We start from the raw sequence: 18,639 nt of genomic DNA on the forward strand, positions 1-18,639 counted from the left end.
CCAGTCTCCAAGACCTCCAAATACCACACTCCACTGCACTGACTGCTGGGGCAGAATCAACACAGCCAAGCATGCCTCTGCTTGAAGCTCCATCACCCTCTAGCCCAGTGGGCCCTCCTGCACCTCTCCTGGCCCCTCCATTTCCCCAGCTGCTCCATGCTCATGATTGTCCGCAGGACCCTTGCTCTCAAGATCACATCTGTGTCTCTAGCTCTGCCCTTGCCCGGCCACTTGGGCTTAGCCTTCATCCACGCAACACCTTCAAGCAGGATTCCTGCTGGTCCCCTCCAAGCGTCTCCATCACCACCCTTGGCACCGAACTCACTGTTAATGATGATAATGATACCCACTAATACATATATGCCCGTTAGAGGCCACTCCTGTTCTCAACGGGAAACCTGCTCATTCTCAAGTTTTCACATGCTCTGCTCTGGGCTTCCCTTGTGCCCTAGTTTCTTAGGAAGGTTCCTCCTGTAGACGGAAGGAGCACGGTCACAGGACAAGGTCCCAGCTATGCTCCCATCGCAGGCCTCCCACCTGTCAGACCAGGGATGCTGTGAGTCTGCTCCTGAGCAACTTTGTCCCACCCCCGTGAGAGCCGTGCTTCCTTCTCTGGGAGAGGATCAGCTGGTGGAGATAATTTCCACAACTTCACACCCAGGAAAGACAGCCCACGGGAGATGCTGCCTCTCAAAACTGCAGCGGGGAAACTGTTCAAACACAACCTTAAGAACAGGCTTTGGTCGCAGATGCAGGGGGTCTGCGATGCTCTGGTCCACTCTCCCAGCCCGCCTCCACCCCACTTCCAGCCCTGGAAGGCACTCTGCGGCCAGCCCTGTCCCAAGGCGGTGGGCACAGGGTGGTGGCTGTGGACACGCTTCCCTCCATCCCAGCCGTGGGGGCGTCTCTGTTGACCAGCTCAGGCGAGCGGCTCAGTTTCACAGCCGTCAGGACTCCGGGTAAACACGCTTGACTGATTAATGATAACAGCTCTTAAACCCCACAAACGTTTCCAGTACCAAAAATGTTTATTTTTTATACTAAATTAAATTCATTTTTCCTCTCACTCCCTCTAAGGAAAATGGTGACAAATTCAAATCCAGAGTGGCCTGCTCCCCTGGAGGTGGCCCTCTGCCATGACCTCTAAGCAGGCTCTGTTTTGGGTTTGTCTTTCAGCGGGAGGCGGGGGAGGGGGGTTGAAGGGCAGGAAAAGGGAAGTCCTGGGCAGCGCCCTGAGCCCACCTCTCGAGCAAGAAGGAACTTGATGAGTATTTCATATTCACCACGTCCATGGTTACTTAGATGGAAAAGAAGGAGCAACTGCCTGGTGCCAGACACTATGATGCTGGAAACAGAAGACATGGTCTCCACGGCTGACGATCAGAGGGGTTCATGTGCCCAGAGCACCGCCAGGCGGAACCAGGGCTTCACACGTGTCTCAGGTCCCAAAGCCCCTTTCCACCTCTGCGTGTTTATCCACACCGCCTCCAATGAGGAGGGCAGCAATACACTCTGACTTATACGGTGACTATTTTATTTATATAAATCATTCTGGTCTGGTCATTTTTCTGCTAAGAAATTTGTTACCTCTTGGAAATCTATATTGGACTAAACAGTCTTTGTGGTTCTTTCCATGTTGACCCAACCTGGCAGTTCCCACCATCTGCCCACTGACCAGCAGACAGACGCACTCGGACAAGCGTGTTCCTCCAAGGACCTCCTGCCCCGCATGCCAGGCCTCTATCTCTGGACTCAGGGACATACTCAGTGCCTCCGGGAGCTGAGACAGGACAAGAAATTCAGATTTTGGGGAACATCATGTTAAAACACTGAGCTGAAATAAAGCCATGGTGTGTCAATTTCTAAGGACAATCAGACATTGCTTTTTTCCAGTTTTTTTTTTTTTTTTTAATTTTAGTCATTGATGAAATTGTAAAGGCACATACAGTTCCACATAAAATAGGAATATATAAGGCTTAGCTGTGAATTATGATCTTCATGGAAAGAAGACATGTGACTTGCTGCTCAGGAAAAGTCGTCGTAAATGTTGGGCAAATCTTGACATCTCTGATTTTTTTCTACATGTTAAGTACAGGCCTGGATTTCCTTTGCTTCTTAAAGTGTGACTATTTCCTACATTATGTTGACATGAGGAAGGCCGGCAAGTTGGACTGATTGCTCTTCACTGAGCACCCGGGTTCAGGATCGCGGCTTAGCCAGACACCGCCGGGCACTCAGTGGGGACACAGGAGTGAGGGCAGAGGAACCATGCGAATGCAGGACTTGAGCCAAACTGTCAGCAACTGCTGGGAGAGACAGATTGCATTTCAGTACCTTGTCTCACATCTAAACAAACGAACACTCGCCCTGATGTAGTAAATATGGATTCTTTGAGTTTAAGGTTCACTCTGGAAGAATTCCAGGCCTTCCCCCTGCAGCATCTCAGCACGGTGAACCCATGAGCTTGGACTGCTGAGCTCCTGTTCATTCCTCAGAGCCCAGCAGAAAGGCCACCTCCTCCAAGAGGGCCTTCTGGATCCCCGAGGGCGCTCTGTGCAGGCTCTCCGACTATCTTAGAGACAGACCATCCTCTGCCCGACATGGCAGCCTTCTCTGGCGTTCGCCTACGGGACACACGGCCCTGGTGGAGGTGACCTGAAGGCACCAAAGGCAGAGAGTTCTCCTGCCTCCTTCCTTCTAAAGACCCTCCTCTCATGGCACCTAGCTGATGCTTCTGACATTTGGTCAGATGAGGTCCCTGAAGCTGGGTGTGTGGGCCTCTGCCCTCCACAAGCCCACTGTTTGAACTTAGTGCAAAAAAACTGGGACAGTGATGTAGAGAACCCCGATCATGGTGAAGCAGTGCAGAAGGACGGGACCTCGTCTGCCTTCGCAGCAACACCACGTCACCTGAGTGGTGCTTTGCTGCCGTAACAATCCCGGACCCTCGGAACTGATGACAGCAGCGCTTCTCTCTGGTTCTTGGGGTCCCCATCCTGGCTGAGGCTCTGCTCCACCCAGTCCTTCTCCCAGGATCCGGACTGAAGAAGCCGTCTTCATCCAGAACAAGGCAGACGTCCTCCAAGAGGGGAAGAAGGGGACAGAGCCGGTGATGGCCATTCCCCCACTGCTGCTGCAGCTCCCCTGGGAAAACAAGCCTGGGAAAGACCAAGCCCGGGGGACAGGGAGCCCATCGCAGGGAAGGGAAGACTGTCACCCGCCACGACCTGTGAGAAAGACAAACCACCAAAGCAACTCAGAAAGAAACTAGCCCAGCAGGCTCCTGCAGAGTTTTACTGAAAACAGTCACTATATCGGCTGTCAGGTTCTAGGCCTCAACTTCTTCATCCATAAAATCAGAGGTTTAGTCCACGTGGTCTTGAGTCGAGCCTGAAGACTTGCCACTTGGTCATCTGTTTCAGTGTCTTATCCAAAGGGCAAACACCAACGTCATTTCTGTATTTCTCACCGAGTGTGGTGCATGAGAACATTTGCTGAATAAATAAGTTCAACCTAACGAATAACACACTTGAGTGGGAATTCCTCAGATGACTTCCCGGGAGCAGGTTTGATGGCTTCGGTCACAGCAAAGACGGTAGAGAAGAGGGAGAAGAGACAAGGAGGCGGCAGTTGGGGGCCTGGGGTGCCTGGCTTGTGGAGACCCCCGAGGGCAGCTCCCTCCCCACAGGGCGGGACCCCAGATCTCCCCAGGGCTGGAAACTGCTTCACTTATGAAATGTGAAGGCATATATATATACATAGAGAGAGAAACTATTGCAAATGGAAAGAGGTTTCTTTTTTCCCCCTGTTTCTTATTTTGTGTAGGAAAACTGGACGAAGAGCACACCCCCAAACCATAAGCCTTCAATTATTGTAGGAAATGCTGCAGCATTGTGTGAAATGGGCATTCGTGACTTTACTGTGAAAAGGAAACGATAGCCTTTCAAACCTAACAAAATAGCTGATTTGCCAAGAAAATGTTTCCAACAAGAAGGAACTCTCCAGGAATAAAAATAGCCAGTGCTCAGGTCCCCTTGACTCTGTGTTTGTAGGGTGATGAATAATTGGTGTTTAAAAGCTCTCCTGCATTTACAATAAATGCACGGTATCCTTGCTTCAACAATGACAAAGCATCCTTTGGATTTCATGCTTTATCCTCAGCTGTAGACACGGGCATAGTCTTCCACCAGCCCTGATCCGCCTGTGAGTTCTCTCCCTGTTTTAACAATTGTAGTCCACAGTAATGCCTCAGTTATTTCACCCCTTGTTGTAAGAGTAAATCCAATGTATAGATTCACTTTCCATCAAGGTAGTGTGAAGGTGACTCAAGGCTTTCGTGTGGATTGAAATTAAATACAAGTAGACGCACAGCACAGATAAAACCCATCGAAATAACAGGGGCTGCTTTGTGAGCTCAACCAACATTGTGTGGCTGGAAAACAACCCTTTTTCTTTAACTAACTTCAACATGATGAGCTGAAAAACTCCAAATGCCATAGTGAAACCTGAGAAGTGAAAGAGAAAGCCAGTGAGGGAACAGAGTCAGGTACAGACACACAGCCCTGAAGAGTCTGCTGTCTTCCAGCTCTCCTGCCTTTAAACCAGTGACTAAGCATCTCAGTAACACACTTAAGGAAAGGAAGTTCTGCAGCGTCACTGTCTACCCCTCAGACACCTGTCCTCAGAAGAAGCCCACCCTCGCTTTGGGGCAGGAAGGGCCCCAGGTCCCCGGCTCATGACACACCCACCGACTGCAGGCTGTGCCACCACGGGGAGGCACCCGCCTGCCTGACACTGTGACTCACGAGCATGTTCCAATTCTTACCAAGTGTCTGGAGCATGTCTGTTTCCAGCGGCTACTGCTCCGTATGTGAGGGACAGTGAGAATGTTCAGGAAGCTTGGTATTTAACACATAACGCAGCAGAACCTTCAAGTGTTCCTCCACCACTACACTCACGAGCTGTGCAGCCTGGCAGCTCCCGGGCAGGGTGGGAGGCCACCGGCAGCCCCAGCCTCAGCGCCCACAGTGGACTGCAGTTTTCCTTGGAGGCGGGCCATCTCCACAGGCCCTGCAGCTCCTTCCAGCCTCCCGCACTGCACCGTGTCCGCGACCTTGCCTGGGGCGCCGGGACGGATCTCCTGCCACTTCCTGCATTCTGCACAAGCTCTAATTGAAAATTTGGGTGGCCTTGCTTATTTATTTTCCTGGAATGCAGTAGGTTATATTTTCATGGCATTTTCTCAGCAGTTCAGTGTTTCCATTTCAAACTAGGACAATGAGAAGAAAAGCCAGTCCTCGTCAGCAAAAGATGACTGTGCCTCATTTGGCTTTGCAGGACAGCGTTTATAAATTGCAACTAAATGCAAACCATCAGAAATGCCTGTTTTTTTCAGGAAACTAAAAAGACAAGTTGGCTTTCTCCTTTAAAAAAAGAAAGAAAGAAAGAAAACCCAGTGATGGACTCAGTTACCAGAGAAGATGAACAATGAATAGGAGGTAAAATTCAGAACTCTTTGGTAAAATTCAACAATTGACTGTCCATGTCTGAATCTTCATAAGAGGCTTTGGCTCAAATCCTCTGTCGGAGTCCTGCGTGTAAGAAGGCTTCATGGCAGCACCAGAGTTTCTTAAAGATCACAGCCTGGCTGGCATGGGCATTTCTCTTTAGGAATATGAAGGCTAACAGTGGAATTTTTAATTTTATCAAGATGTTATCCCATGTTGTTCTAATAATCTACCACTGCTGTAAATTTTGTATTGCCTAATATTCAAAGGGGAATCTACTTCAATGAAGTTGTATAAAACACAATGTTGGCAAAAATTGAATTATACACATGGCTTAGAGAATTTACACCTTAAAACTGACTTTCCATTTCATCCTGAATGTGTGCGTCTTTCATTTCTGAGATGAGTGTATACAGAGAGAGTGAATTTTTAACATCTGATACATTTTGCATGAAATATTTTAAAATCATAATTTAGAATAGTTAAAAACAAATGCACATGTTAAGTAAATTAGTTAACAAAGACAAGTACTTTAATTTGACTCCCTGAAAGAATGCCAGTTGAGGGTGAAAAAATTTTCAGTTTTGCGTCTTATGCAGGGCTGGTCTAGGCCACTTTCTCAGTCGGGAGAGCCGTCTTCCCGTGGTCTGTACACGTCTCTGCCCCTGGTGTAACTGATGGGCACACTAGTCACATGTCAGTTCACCTCAAATGGGACATTATAAGACCTTTCCATGGAGCAAAACTTCCAAGGCTGCAATCTGAAAGTGAAATCTTCAAACATATCTATGCTAATTAGTTTGGGCAACTGATGTGGGAAATAAAAGTTTTCATCTGTTCATTTTAATCAAACAATCAATAACATTAAATTGCTATTCTGAGTTACTTTTTAAAAAAATGAAAAATAGTGCTAAACTGTAAAAAAAAATCAATGACAATGCCACATATCTTCGTATGAAAATAAATACATGAAGGTGTCTGGCTGCTCTGGTGATCAAACTTATTAAAACTTCACTATAATTCTTAAATAGAACTCCTTTTCCATATATATTTTGTCTTAAAATTAAAGGTGCTAAAAGAGAAAAAATGTCTGCTGGGACTATGCAAATATTGCTGAAGTACTGATTTTGAATATACAGATGTGAGCTGAATAACATAATTATGGTTTTTCATGTGCTACTGATTATGTATTTGAAAGCCACTCTATAAGAAATGCTGTTCCTGTAATAACGGTAACACTTCATGTTTACACAGCTCTTCATAAACTACAAAAGTATTTTTCAACATATGTAATTGAGGTTCACAATAATTCTCTGAGGCTTGCTTGTTTAAAAAGCACATTAAAGTATGTACTTTAAGAAAAGGTATTAAAGGAAACTAAGTCTGTGTTTATTAAAAATACAGACACAGTAATGGAACCAAGTATGAAAATAGGAAAATATTACAGTTTAAATAAAGAAGACACTTGACCCTGGACAGCCGTGCCAAATGTTTAATCCAGTGTAGCTCTTTTGACCTGAACAGCTTAGAAAACAGGCTGGCAGATTTTCACTAATTTGGTAAATTCAGATAAATTTTTAGGATTTTTTCTTTTCATTTCACCTGTTTTAATCAAATGTTAAAAAGAAATCACGTTATCCACATTCATAGCATTTCTTCCAGTAGTGGTCTCTTCCCATGTCTGTCTTTTGGGTAAATTAGACCTCTAAAGAGAATAAATGCCATCGGGTGCAGTCCATTAGGAGACGCGCCTTCTGCCGTTAAGTCAGAACAGACACGGGGGAAGGTAACACTTCACTACTTGTACAAAGTCTCAAAACTAACTTACATACTTTTAATATTTCCCGCTATTGTTTCCACTTTGCTGGAGGTAACAATAAATTTTAGCATGGCTGATGTGATGTGAAATGGCAAAATATTTTTAAAACGAAATGTACTTCACAGGGGAAATGAGAACCAAAGCCCTGCTTGTGACCAGCCCTGCCCTGTGTGGCAGAGAGCTGCTGCCGCTCCCTGAGGTCGGGCTGTGCGACACTGAGCATGCTTTACAACTTGTGCGTTGACATAGCTCACAGCCGAATTCGGGAACTGCCCGGCAGACATTCATTCTGAAAATGTCTAAACTACTCCTGATAAAACTCCCAGCCTGGGCTGAGGGTTTCTATGACGAGGTGGCTGTTACCTGCAGTGCGGGCTCTGGGGGCACAGGCGGCCAAGAGGGTCGCGCAGAACAGAAAACTGAAAGCCTGAGTATGAAGATCTCGTCTGTGCTTCCTCTTGGAATGTAACAACTCAGACAGCAATGAGGTGCGCGAGCACTGCTGGAGACCGGGACTGCTGGATCTGTGTGTCGTTTTCAGCGTCTGACGTCCAACTGTACACAACTGACAGGTCACCTGATTCTGATTAGTTTATCCAAAGCGCAAGGCAAAATAAACCAGGTTGGTCCTGATTTCTTTTTCTTGAGAAAATAAGCTGGTTCTTCTGAACACTTTTCTGTAAGAGAGGCAAAATGCAGTACGTAACTAAGAGAACCAGACACCTAACAGACTTCCAGGCCAAGGCTCTGCCAGTGCGGACTGTCCACTCACTTCAGGACGAAGAGACGAAGCCCAGAGCCTCCCAAACACGGTTCTCCAGTTACACGGCCTCCGATGCTCTCAAGAGCTGTTGAAAGCAAAGCGCGGTTTACAACCTTCCTGTGATGAGGAGGTCGGCCACAAAAGAGAAGGGTGTCAATCGGAGAACGTTTTAAAAATTAGAACACTGCTGTCAGCATTCTTTTCACACACACAGAATTCTGCCGAAGGCCTCAATTCACAGGAAAGATTAAAGAGATGCAAGGAAAATAAATATTTGAACTGTGATTGATGAGACAGGATAAAGCAGCTAGGTTAAACCAGGCTAAGACAGTGGAATCTGAACATCCAACGCCTGCAGCTCCCACAGCGCCCCAATCCTCACGCCGGCATCTGTGGGATTGGGCCTCCCAGGGCAGCCGCTCACTGTCCTGTAGTCTTATCAGCTGCTGATATCTCCAAACTCGGCTTTTCATTCTGTGGGTGTGTGTCTGGACATGGTGTGTGTGCGTGTATACATACATACATGTGGCTGTGTACACATGCATGTGTGCATATGTATATGTGTGGGTGTGCTTATGCATGTGCATACATGTATGTGTAGGTGTGTGCACACGTGTGGGTGTGCGTGTGCACAAGTGTGGGGGTGTATACATGTGCATGTGTGTGTGTGTGTGCATAAAAAAGGTGGCCTAAAGAAGGTGAAAGCCAAAGCCCCTGAAGTCACTTAAGACTCTTTTAATTTTCTCAGAAGTGTTTGCTGTGTTGAGAAATGGAAATGGAAGGGGGAGTGTGCAGGAGGGGAGGGCCCCATATGTGGACCCCCCTATTCCCACTCCATCCGATCCCCCATCCTCACTCGTCAGCTGAGGGTCCTCGTCTGCCTGCCTGCTGCTCCTGCCTTTTCTGGTTTCCTAACAATTTTTCTCTACACTATGAAAGTGCAATTTTCAGAAAATCAAAAGCCACAGGATATAATCAACCCCTGTGAATCCATCATGAATTGTTTATGCAAAAGGGGTAAGAAGCTGACACCTGCTGCTCCTGTCACTGGTAGGTTCAAGGTCACCACCCTCTGCCCTCCAGGCTGGCAGCCCCAAACTGGCCTTAAGGAACTCCCTGCCATTAGGTTTACAGTGGCCTGAAGAGAACTCAACACCAGACGAAGAGGTTTACACCCCAGACTCCCACAGAGGCTGTACGTGAAGGAAGGTTTGGTCTGTTTCTCAGCAGTTGGTGACTATAATTAATTGTTATTATTAGCAATATTAATTTTAGTATAAATATTACAGGTATGTTAAAAAGCTAAGTCAGCCTAAATTCATATGCCAGAGTTACTAAAATGTTTTATTTTTAATTTTTTCATCTTTAAATCAGCTGCTTGTTTAGTCTTCTTAGAAGTGCAGTTCATTAAAATGGTTCTACAAAGAGAACTATTTTAATTTCCACTTTAAAAAATGTAAAGTTCCTAAAGGTTATAAAAGTTAATTTGCTGTTGCTGTTTAAATGCTAAGACAATATGAAATCTCACTGGGTAAGGGAGATGGCTTTGATTCCACAAAACAGTTACCTGGACCCTATATTTTATAAGCAAGGCCAGTGTTCTAAAAATTTAGGTTCACAAAATGTCATGAAATATGTAACATTTATAGTAATTTAAAACGTTTAACATGCAGTTATTAGATTCCTAGTCAGGATGGGCATATAGTTTCAAAGCACGTTTGAATGATTTGTTATTGTCCTTCTCCAAAATAGTGGTAATAATGTATATTTAATTGCAAATGTATTCTCATATGAACTTACCAAAGGCCTATATCTCTGTCTCCATAGAGACCACAACAACATGAATGTGTGTGCACAGAATGTGGATATATATATTGCTTCCTACACGAATGAGGTTACATTAAAAAATTCAAAGGTTAATAGTGTATAGGTCACTCGCTTTGAAAGCAGCAAGTTTATCAGGGTTATTTCCACCCCTAATGGCTTACATAACTGTCAGCTCTAACCTTACCAATAACCCAGTCCTTTACTTGTCTCCGTTCAAAATTTACTGATTTAAGTATGTTAGCGTATGCTTGAAAAGCAAGCAGGAGAATCAAATTCTTCAGTGTTTAGCTGCTATTTTTTTATTTGTTAAATGTTTTCCCCCAAAAGATTCTCTCAGGCAATCAATTTGTTTTGGCCTGAATTGTAAATATTTATGAAACAGGACCTGCACACAAAAAATACCAAGACGAAAAACAGGATTTTTCATTTATCATCCTCAACTCCCACCAATCCAAAATATATTTTTCTTATTTTACTTTTGAAAAATAAATATTGCAAAAAATCATAATTATAATGTCTTTAATGACAGATAAGCTTAATTCACAGAAACCAGGAAAGGACGTGCAGGAGAGGAGAGCAGCACCCAGACTGCGAGGCGCTGCGTCAGTGCTTGTTGATCTGAAAGTGAGCTCGGATGGCTGCCAAGGGCTCCTACAGAGAGAGTGTCTGCATCACTGGTTGGACGATCAGTTTCATGCAGAAAATAAACTTCTGAAAGTGCTTTCTAGAATTCAGCTGCCTCTAGCATCAGTTAAACATAGATATCTTAGACGTTTAAAAAAATTACTACCAGCTCTATTGAAGTAGAATGGAACACAAAAATCACACATATTTAATGTATACAATTTGGTGAGTCTGGAAATTAGACATCTTTAAAGGAAAGAGTGTGATGGTGTGTAAACCAAGAAAGGAAAGCCATGTGAAAATTCTGTAAGTAAAGGAGATAAACTAAAAATTCAAAAAGCTTGCCTCTGTTTGATGTAGGACACTGCTTGGTCTCATTCAGGAAGACATTCTCAATTCTTTAAGAACTAATTTGTCTCCATTTCTCTTAAAGTATGCCAACACCCCGGCATGGCGGGAGGGGCAGACAGGGCTGTACAGCAATGCACTGCACCCTTTATATGGATGATGTTCCACTTTACATTATAGTTTCTGGTCTGAAATTATATTACTAGAAAAATTGCTGCCAATTTTTAAAAGCCAAATTTAAAGTCAGTCACTAGCTGGGCTTCCTAGGTGGCTCATCGATAAAGAATCTGCCTGCCAATCCAGGAGATGTGGTTCGATCCCTAGGCAGGGAAGATCTCCTAGAGAAGGAAATGGCAATCCATTCCAGTATTCCTGTCTGGGAAATCCTATGGACAGAGGAACCTGTTGGGCTACAGTCCATGGGGTCGCAAAGAGCCAGACATGACTTAGTGGCTAAACTACAGCAACGACAGTTACCAGCATGTTTATGCAAAGTACTATTAATTGGATGGTGTTTGATTTTTTTTCTAGCTATTAATCCATATTGTGTCTTGTCACACCATGGCTGGTCGCTCTTCTGTTAGACAGCGAAAGAGAATTAGCACTTCAGACCAAGCCAGCATTGTAACCAAGGAAAATATGTTTTATAAATTCTGGTTCAAAAATTATTCTCCCAAAGAACAAAAACCTCCTTTTAAATGTGTTCTGACAAATACATGCTTACAAACAGAAGGCCACTTAACAGCAGTGAGAATGACACATTTAAACATATGCAAAGCTCAAATAATGTGAAAGGACTACCAGCAGCCACTGAAGTTTCCTTCCACAACCTGAAATCAGCAAATAGAGCATATACATTTCTAGGATAAAATATAATTACAGCATTAGAGACATAGTCTTCACAAATTTTCAAACAAAATTTTGTTAGGGAGACTCACAAGTCTACAGTTTGAAAAGCTCTTGAATATTAGAAAGACAGCATATGCACAGGGGAAATCTGTCCGTGTGTCTGCACGTCTGAGCGCCTCTGCTAGTGGGGTGGGCACACAGCATGACTCGTGTGTGTAAAGTGCAACAGTGCAAACCAACACTGCCCCGCACATCTGGGATCCAAAAACATGCGGCCAAGCTTAGAAGGAATTACTTTATGGAAAGGTAGGAATTCAATAAAAACACAAGGCTGACAATCACCCCACATGTCTACATTACACTGTTCTTCTCTTATTATTTCCCTTTACAGCTAACCTATTGTTGGTGTTCCACTCAAAACCGGGCCAGGGGAACAGAAGCAATGCAATCAGTTCACAGGGTTGCAGGGAGCTCGGAGGGGTGGATGTGATTCAGGACGGAGGGGCAAAAGTCATGCAAACAGCACAGGATCAATGACTGGCTTCAAGTTCAGAGAAAGTAACCTAGGAGTTCTGTTTTAAAATGGACTGCCTCATAGGTGGCAAATTTAAGGAACAAAAAATTCCTTTAATTGAATACCAAGAACAATTAATGTGACCCACTACCATTGGCACATAGAGTTATTCGGAAAAACGCCACTAGCTCCTCCCATATCCTGTCCTATACGTATGGTCAGATGGAGTTGCCAGAGGAAGGCCTGCAGTTCAGCCAAAATTCACTGTGGAATAGCTGCTTGTTGGGAAGAGGGGTCATGAGATTTGAGAGCTTAAAGGACTTTTCAGTGTCTCCAACCCACCGCCTTATTTTAAAAATGAGATGACCAGAACTCTCAAGGGGTCAGAGAATGTCTCTGATCAGGGTTCACATAAGGCCAGGCTCAGAATGTGGGTTTTTGGACTCTCAGTGTAATTAATCTATATCCCTATCTTCCTGTCCATGAAAGTGAAAGTATTAGTCTCTCAGTCATTTTCTGAGTCATTAGTCTGAGACTAAAGAGTCATTAGTCTCAGACTCTTTGCAACTCTGTGGACTATAGCCCACCAGGCTCCTCTGTCCATGGGATTCTCCAGGCAAGAATACTGGAGTGGGTTGCCATTCCCTTCTCCAGAAGGTGTTCCCTAGGGATTGAACCCAGGTCTCCTGCATTGCAGGTGGATTCTTTACCATGTGAGCCACCAGGGAAGCCCACTATGTATATTTAAACCAATAGCAATATAGTCAATTCCTGGTTTTTCAGGGACCGTGGATATTTGTTTCTTTATTTTTAGTATTTCACTGCTCAAACTCCACCAGGAGCACAAAAATAAAGTGAAAGTGAAAGTTGCTCAGTCGTGCCCGACTCTCTGTGACCCCATCTACTACACAGTCCATGGGATTCTCCAGGCCAGAATACCGGAGTGGGTAGCCTTCCCTTTCTCCAGCGGATCTTCCCCATCCAGTAATCGAACTGGGGTCTCCTACATTGCAGGCAGATTCTTTACCAGCTGAGCTACCAGGGAAGTGCACAAAAATAAGTTCTTACTCAAATCTACTGCCTACACTTTATGTTATCACTTTTGTTATAAGGGTCCAGTCAGAAAGAACAAAGGTATAGGCTGTTGTCTGAAGAGTGAATTGGACAGTACCTTGGCTTTTAATTTTTTGTGTACTTGTCCCTCTGTGCCAAGCAAAGTGCAGAGGGAGCTCATCCCTGCTGGGGGCCAGCTGACACTGGGCCCTGAAGGCAGCAGCTGCTGCTTGCAGAGGGCAGAGCTCCCAGCGGGAGGGGGCCGGGGGCTGGGACGAGCCCCCCCGGTTCATGTTCACTACCCAAGAGAGGACAGCTTAGTTCACAATGTAGGTGAAACCTACCAAAGACAGGATGAGAAAACTGCCTTCAGGGAGTTTAAAATCTCTAATCGACTTTGTGGCAAACAAGGCGTTAGCTGAGTAATGAAGACTCAGATAAAAATCAAAGGAATAAGATCTGAGGCCAGGCTGACTATGTGTGCATGCGAGGCATTCCTGAAACTCCTGAGAAGTGGGAAGCCTTCACAAAGAAGTGTCCAGAGGACTGGGATCCTACATCAAAGCCGAGAGGCTGGCAACACCTCTCCCTGCCTGGGTGGAACCGAAATGATGACATTCCTACACAGCAGAGGAGAAGGGCCACCCGGCCAGCCAGCGGCTCCGAGCCCCAGTTCATCAGGGCAGGGTCACATCAGTGGAATCAACTGGAAACATGGCACCATCTTCCATGGCCACTGACAGAGGCAAAGCACACAGGACCTTCAAGTGGAAAGTCTGAAGACAAAACACACACACGCAAAAACCTACAACAAAACAAAAAAAGCCCCCAACCACCTCCAACTGCCTAGCGATTTAAAATGAATTAAAATGCAACCTTATATTCAGTGACGACCTTCAGTTAGAGCATAAAGAGGTCTAAATTCCTAGTCGGAGATCCCCAGCAGCAGCAGGACCTAGCAGGGCTGCACACCTCTCATCCCCCAGCAGTCAGTGACTTCCCACAGTTCCTCTGTTCTCCTCCAGACCACCTACAGACACCCAGGAGAGAGCCCGAAATAAACACAGCTGCGTCTTTGTGCCGGGTGGCAGCCGTGGAGTTACGCCATATCCTTGTGTAGACCAAGCTTTATTTACAGTTTTCTTAACAAAATATGCAAATAGAAGGTAAGCAGAAAAATATAAGGGCTCTGCTTTGCAGTAAAACTAGAGACATTTACTTTGAGGCCTTTGTGCTACAGAGCTTTGAAGCTGGAGACAGATAGATCAAGCGCCCACAAAGGCATTTGCTAGGAGTACAGGGTAGCAAGACTCTTTAACTCAGTAGGCCCAATCCAAGAATTGCTAAAACAGCCTCATGACCGTTACAACCTTGGAGGATTTCAAATCATCTTTGTGGTCTTAAACCATAAAGGATTCCAGCAAAGAATGACAAAGTTGGGTGGTACTCAATAAAACATCTCCACAATTCACATATCGTCACGATTTAGAGCACGCTTGGCTCACCACTGTCGCTTCTAAGTGAGCCGTGGCATATGTTGACACAGACCTTCTCTCAACCCTGCCACTATCATAACGTATCGTCATGGTAGTTTCAGTTTTCGATTCAACACTTATTTAGGTTGTGGTTAGTGCTATTACAAGGCAGCTGGCCTGATGTGTTGAACACCTGCTGTGTAAGGCTCTGTGGTATCTACAATACAGACAGGAATTTGTCGGCAAGGGGCTTTGTTAAACTGTGCATTAACAGAACAAACAGCGGTCTACTACTACTACTACTAAGTCGCTTCAGTCGCATCGGACTCTGTGCGACCCCACAGACAGCAGCCCACCAGGCTCCCCCGTCCCTGGGATTCTCCAGGCAAGAACACTGGAGTGGGTTGCCATTTCCTTCTCCAATGCATGAAAGTGAAAAGTGAAAGGGAAGTCGCTCAGTCGTGTCAGACTCTTAGCGACCCCATGGACTGCAGCCTACCAGGCTCCTCCGTCCATGGGATTTTCCAGGCAAGAGTACTGGAGTGGGTTGCCATTGCCTTCTCCAAAACAACGGTCAGTCTTTGGTAAAAAGGATCACTAGATATGACAGGTTACAACTGGTCTGAGGATTAGACTCTGTACTGACTGCGGTCCATTGCGAACTGACATGCATGTAGCAGGAAACGCTTCAGATGCTCTTTATGTTCATAAAAACAACAAACCTATAGAATAGCGGACTGTGACATCAGTGTTTCCTGACTGAAACCAAAGGAATTCCATGCTTCAGAATTATTTTTTCCTCTCTAGGTCAAACGAAATCTGATGCAGAATTGAAAACACAAGCTATACAATGGTATTTAATTGCTTCAACAGCTACTACAGCAATTTGGGGTTTAATGCTTTCATTTCCGGCCAGCTTCTGCATGTATGGCACTAACATTTGCCAGCTGGCTCCAGGATGTGGACCAGAAGTTTAAGAAAAAAGAAGGGAAACACTTCCAGTAATTTTTACATTAGTAAAAGACTCTCTCTCCTTCTTCTGATTGTTGTCTCAGGGATACAGTATTACTTGTCTCTTTTTGATCCAGGAGAGACCTGTGAGTCCTCAAGAGTCATTCAAACCAGCTTAATGGCAGGATCGCCTGACTTGGGAATGACTCATCATGGAGACAGAAAGAGCAACAAGAAACAGGTTCAGCTTCACCATGAGGCGGTACCGCCAGCTGCCTGTGTTTAAGGGGACTGATCCTGGGGCAGCTGAGTTACTGCGCACTGGAGGGAGTATTCCCTCTGAGGTGAGGGGGAGAAAACTGAGTCACACCAAGTCCCACAACTCAGAGTGTTTGTTCAAAATTATTACCTTTTTCTCAGGATGTATTTCTCTAACAGGTGTTCAACACATATTCAAATTGTAATAAGTATAGGTTCCTTTTTTTTTTTTCTGTGATAATGACTATCTTGGCTGGATTCCCCAGAAGCTGACCCTGAGATATGGTTTCCACGCTAGTATTTAACTTGGGAAGTGAGGCCAGGAAACATCAGGAGGGGATGGGGAAGTCAGTGGGAAAGGAGAGGAAGCAAAAAGAGGTGTGGGTGAAGGGGGGCCCCTGGGTACCGGGCCCCAGCCAGGAGGGGAGCTCTGGACATGCTGATCCACTTTCCAGCTGCCCGGGGAGCCAGGCAGCTGGTCTTTTGCTGCAGCCTGCTTTCAGCCGCCATGTGTCCAGGGGAGAAGTCCCGAGGCACAGGGACAGCTGTGAGAGCAGAGGGCAGCAGAGGGGTGGGCTCTGGTGAGCGTGGCTGCGCCCTGTTGTGCTCAGGTGGTCTTTTGGTTCTTCACACTGATGTCACACCCCACCAGGAGTGTTGACAGGTGGAGCTATGGGCCTGGGGCCAGATTTATCTTCCTCTTTTACCACTCATTCTGGATTTCCCTCACTCTCCACCAGCCAGCCTAGGCTGCTTGCTTGACCATGAGACCAGACCTTTGTCCTGGTGGGGTCTGAGCTCCTGTTGCCATGTCTGCCAGGCCAGGGGTGCTGCTTCACCCATTTGCTGGAATCACCAGGCACAGCAAAGATGCCCAGGGAGCGCCCTGAGTCCAGAAGTATCCCTCCCTGCCCCGATTTTCCCCTAATTAGAAGGGTCATTTCTCTGTCGCCTGTATAAGGAGCCCAGAGGAGAGGGCTTAGGATTGAGGGGACCTTCGTACGCCCTGGCAGAGCATCCTTCCCTGCCGCGGAAGCCAGTTCTCTACTGGAGACACAGCACCAGTGTGGTATGAGGTTCACAGGAGTCCTTGCGGCCCACAGCACTGCACCCAGCGCTGCAAGACGCTGTTCCCGGCCGGAGCCACAGCCGTGCCCTTGAGGCCGTTCTACCATCCCAGGGGGATGGCGGCTTCTTGGTGCGGGATGCGGGGCAGGGCAGTGCGTCCTGCGACGCCGGCCCCTCTGTCACAGCGCTTTCCCTCTGAAAGGCCTGTCCCAGGTGCCAGCAGCAGATGGGATAATACAGCAGACACCATGAGCGACGCTCAGCGCCTGCTCGAGCCCTGCCGTCACGGGAGACTAACCCGAACCCGAGCCCGTATCCGGCTCTGAGGAAACCGCCAGCCACCAGCTTCTGCCTGACCTCCGGGAAGGGAGGCCCGGTCCCCCGGCTGCACCGCGGGGCGGACGCAGAGCGCCGTTCTACCGCGGTCAGCACCGCGACACCCCCAGGGCCCGGGGCAACACCCGGGCCCATCTGCTGGGGCACCCGCTGGAGTGACCACACAGCCGCGTGGAGAAAAGGGCCGGGCAGGCAGCAGCGGAGGCCCGGGCCTGCCCCGCCAAACCTCAGCCCTGGACGCGCGCCGAGCCCGGCGGCCGGAAGAGCATGGCCCCTTCCGGTCCCGCCGCGTCCGGGGCGGCGCGTCATTTCCGGCCGACCCGCGGCCGGTGCTCCCTGTCAGGCAGCCGGTTTCCTCTGGCCCGGCCCGCAAGGGCCGTCATTCCGTGTCCGGGCCGGCGGCCGAGCCCGAGTGTCCGCGCTCAGGGCTGCTGGCCGCTAGCACCGCGCCCTCGCGGGCTGCGTGTCGCTGCTGCCCAGACGCGGGTCAGTCCGTGGCTTCTGAGGGACCGGGGTCGCGGCCGGGCCCTCGGCTCCCAACCGTCTCCCAACTCCTGCCCCCGCCCCGCCCCTGAGGCCCGGTCATCGGGCGCTAGACGCTCGGTCGCGCGGCCGATCGACGCCCTCGGCGCGGCGACGGCGGAAGTGAGGGTGCGGGCCGCTGGCCGCCGCGGCGCGGGGCCCTGTCCGTGCGGGCCTGCAGGTAGGTGTGGGGGCCAAGGCCTTGGAGAGGCTGCCGGGGGCGCGGGCGGCGGGCGGCGGGCGGGGAGCCGGCAGCCGCAGTCAGGCCCGAGTCGCTCTGCAGCCCGGACTGTTGGAGTGCAGCTGCGGGCGTCCCGGAGCCCCAGCCCTGCCTACCAGGGAACCGAGAGGGTCTTGGAGCCCCGGCCCAGCTTCCTGGGCAGCTGCGGGCGTCCCGGAGTCCGGCCCCTCCTCTCTGCTAGCGCCCCAGGAGCGGGCTGACGCTCGGGAATGGGTTGCAGTTGGCCTCTCCTGCCCCTTGGCGCACCTGCTTACCTGTCACTCTGTAAAGCTGGAGTAATTATTGGTGAAGAGCGAATCCCAGAGGCAGGTTTTGCTTGTTTCCTTCGGTTGCGTCACTGGAGAGCTGTACTGAGACTTACTCGGTGCCCGTCAGTGTTTCTCTGGGTTGACGGTGTCATCCGCGTTTTACAGACGGGGAGACGGAAGCTCAGAATGCTTGTGTAAGTAGCCTGAAATGGCGTTTATCGGCCAGTGACAGCCTG

General features: G+C 47.8%; 1 protein-coding gene and 1 long non-coding RNA gene across 13 annotated transcripts in view; one reads left to right on the forward strand and one right to left on the reverse strand.

Annotated features, from left to right (window-relative positions):
* Nucleotides 1-6,013: 6,013 nt before the first annotated feature.
* LOC147347881 (uncharacterized) lies at nt 6,014-18,616 on the reverse strand. Of its 2 annotated transcripts, none has more exons than XR_015152910.1 (2): nt 18,410-18,616; nt 6,014-8,003 (listed from the first exon to the last, which is right to left on the reverse strand). It is a non-coding gene; the product is annotated as an uncharacterized LOC147347881 (long non-coding RNA). The 2 variants fall into 2 exon arrangements; XR_015152911.1 differs by lacking the exon at nt 18,410-18,616 and adding an exon at nt 8,099-8,226.
* The window catches only part of EXOC2 (exocyst complex component 2), a 122,999-nt gene continuing 122,069 nt past the window's right edge, over nt 17,710-18,639 (forward strand). For 10 of the 11 annotated variants that reach the window (XR_015152907.1, XR_015152908.1, XR_015152909.1 and 7 more), the window contains exon 1: nt 17,710-18,095. The gene's annotated coding sequence lies outside the window, so the exon portion shown is untranslated. Of the gene's footprint in view, nt 18,096-18,568; nt 18,598-18,639 lie in introns of all 11 variants that reach the window. The other variant, XM_086370950.1, reaches the window with a different exon arrangement.

The sequence above is a fragment of the Bos grunniens genome, chromosome 23 (assembly GCF_055505025.1).
Source record: "Bos grunniens cultivar Pamir isolate PY7600 chromosome 23, Bosgru_T2T1.0, whole genome shotgun sequence".
In the NCBI taxonomy this organism is placed as follows: Eukaryota; Metazoa; Chordata; class Mammalia; order Artiodactyla; family Bovidae; genus Bos; species Bos grunniens.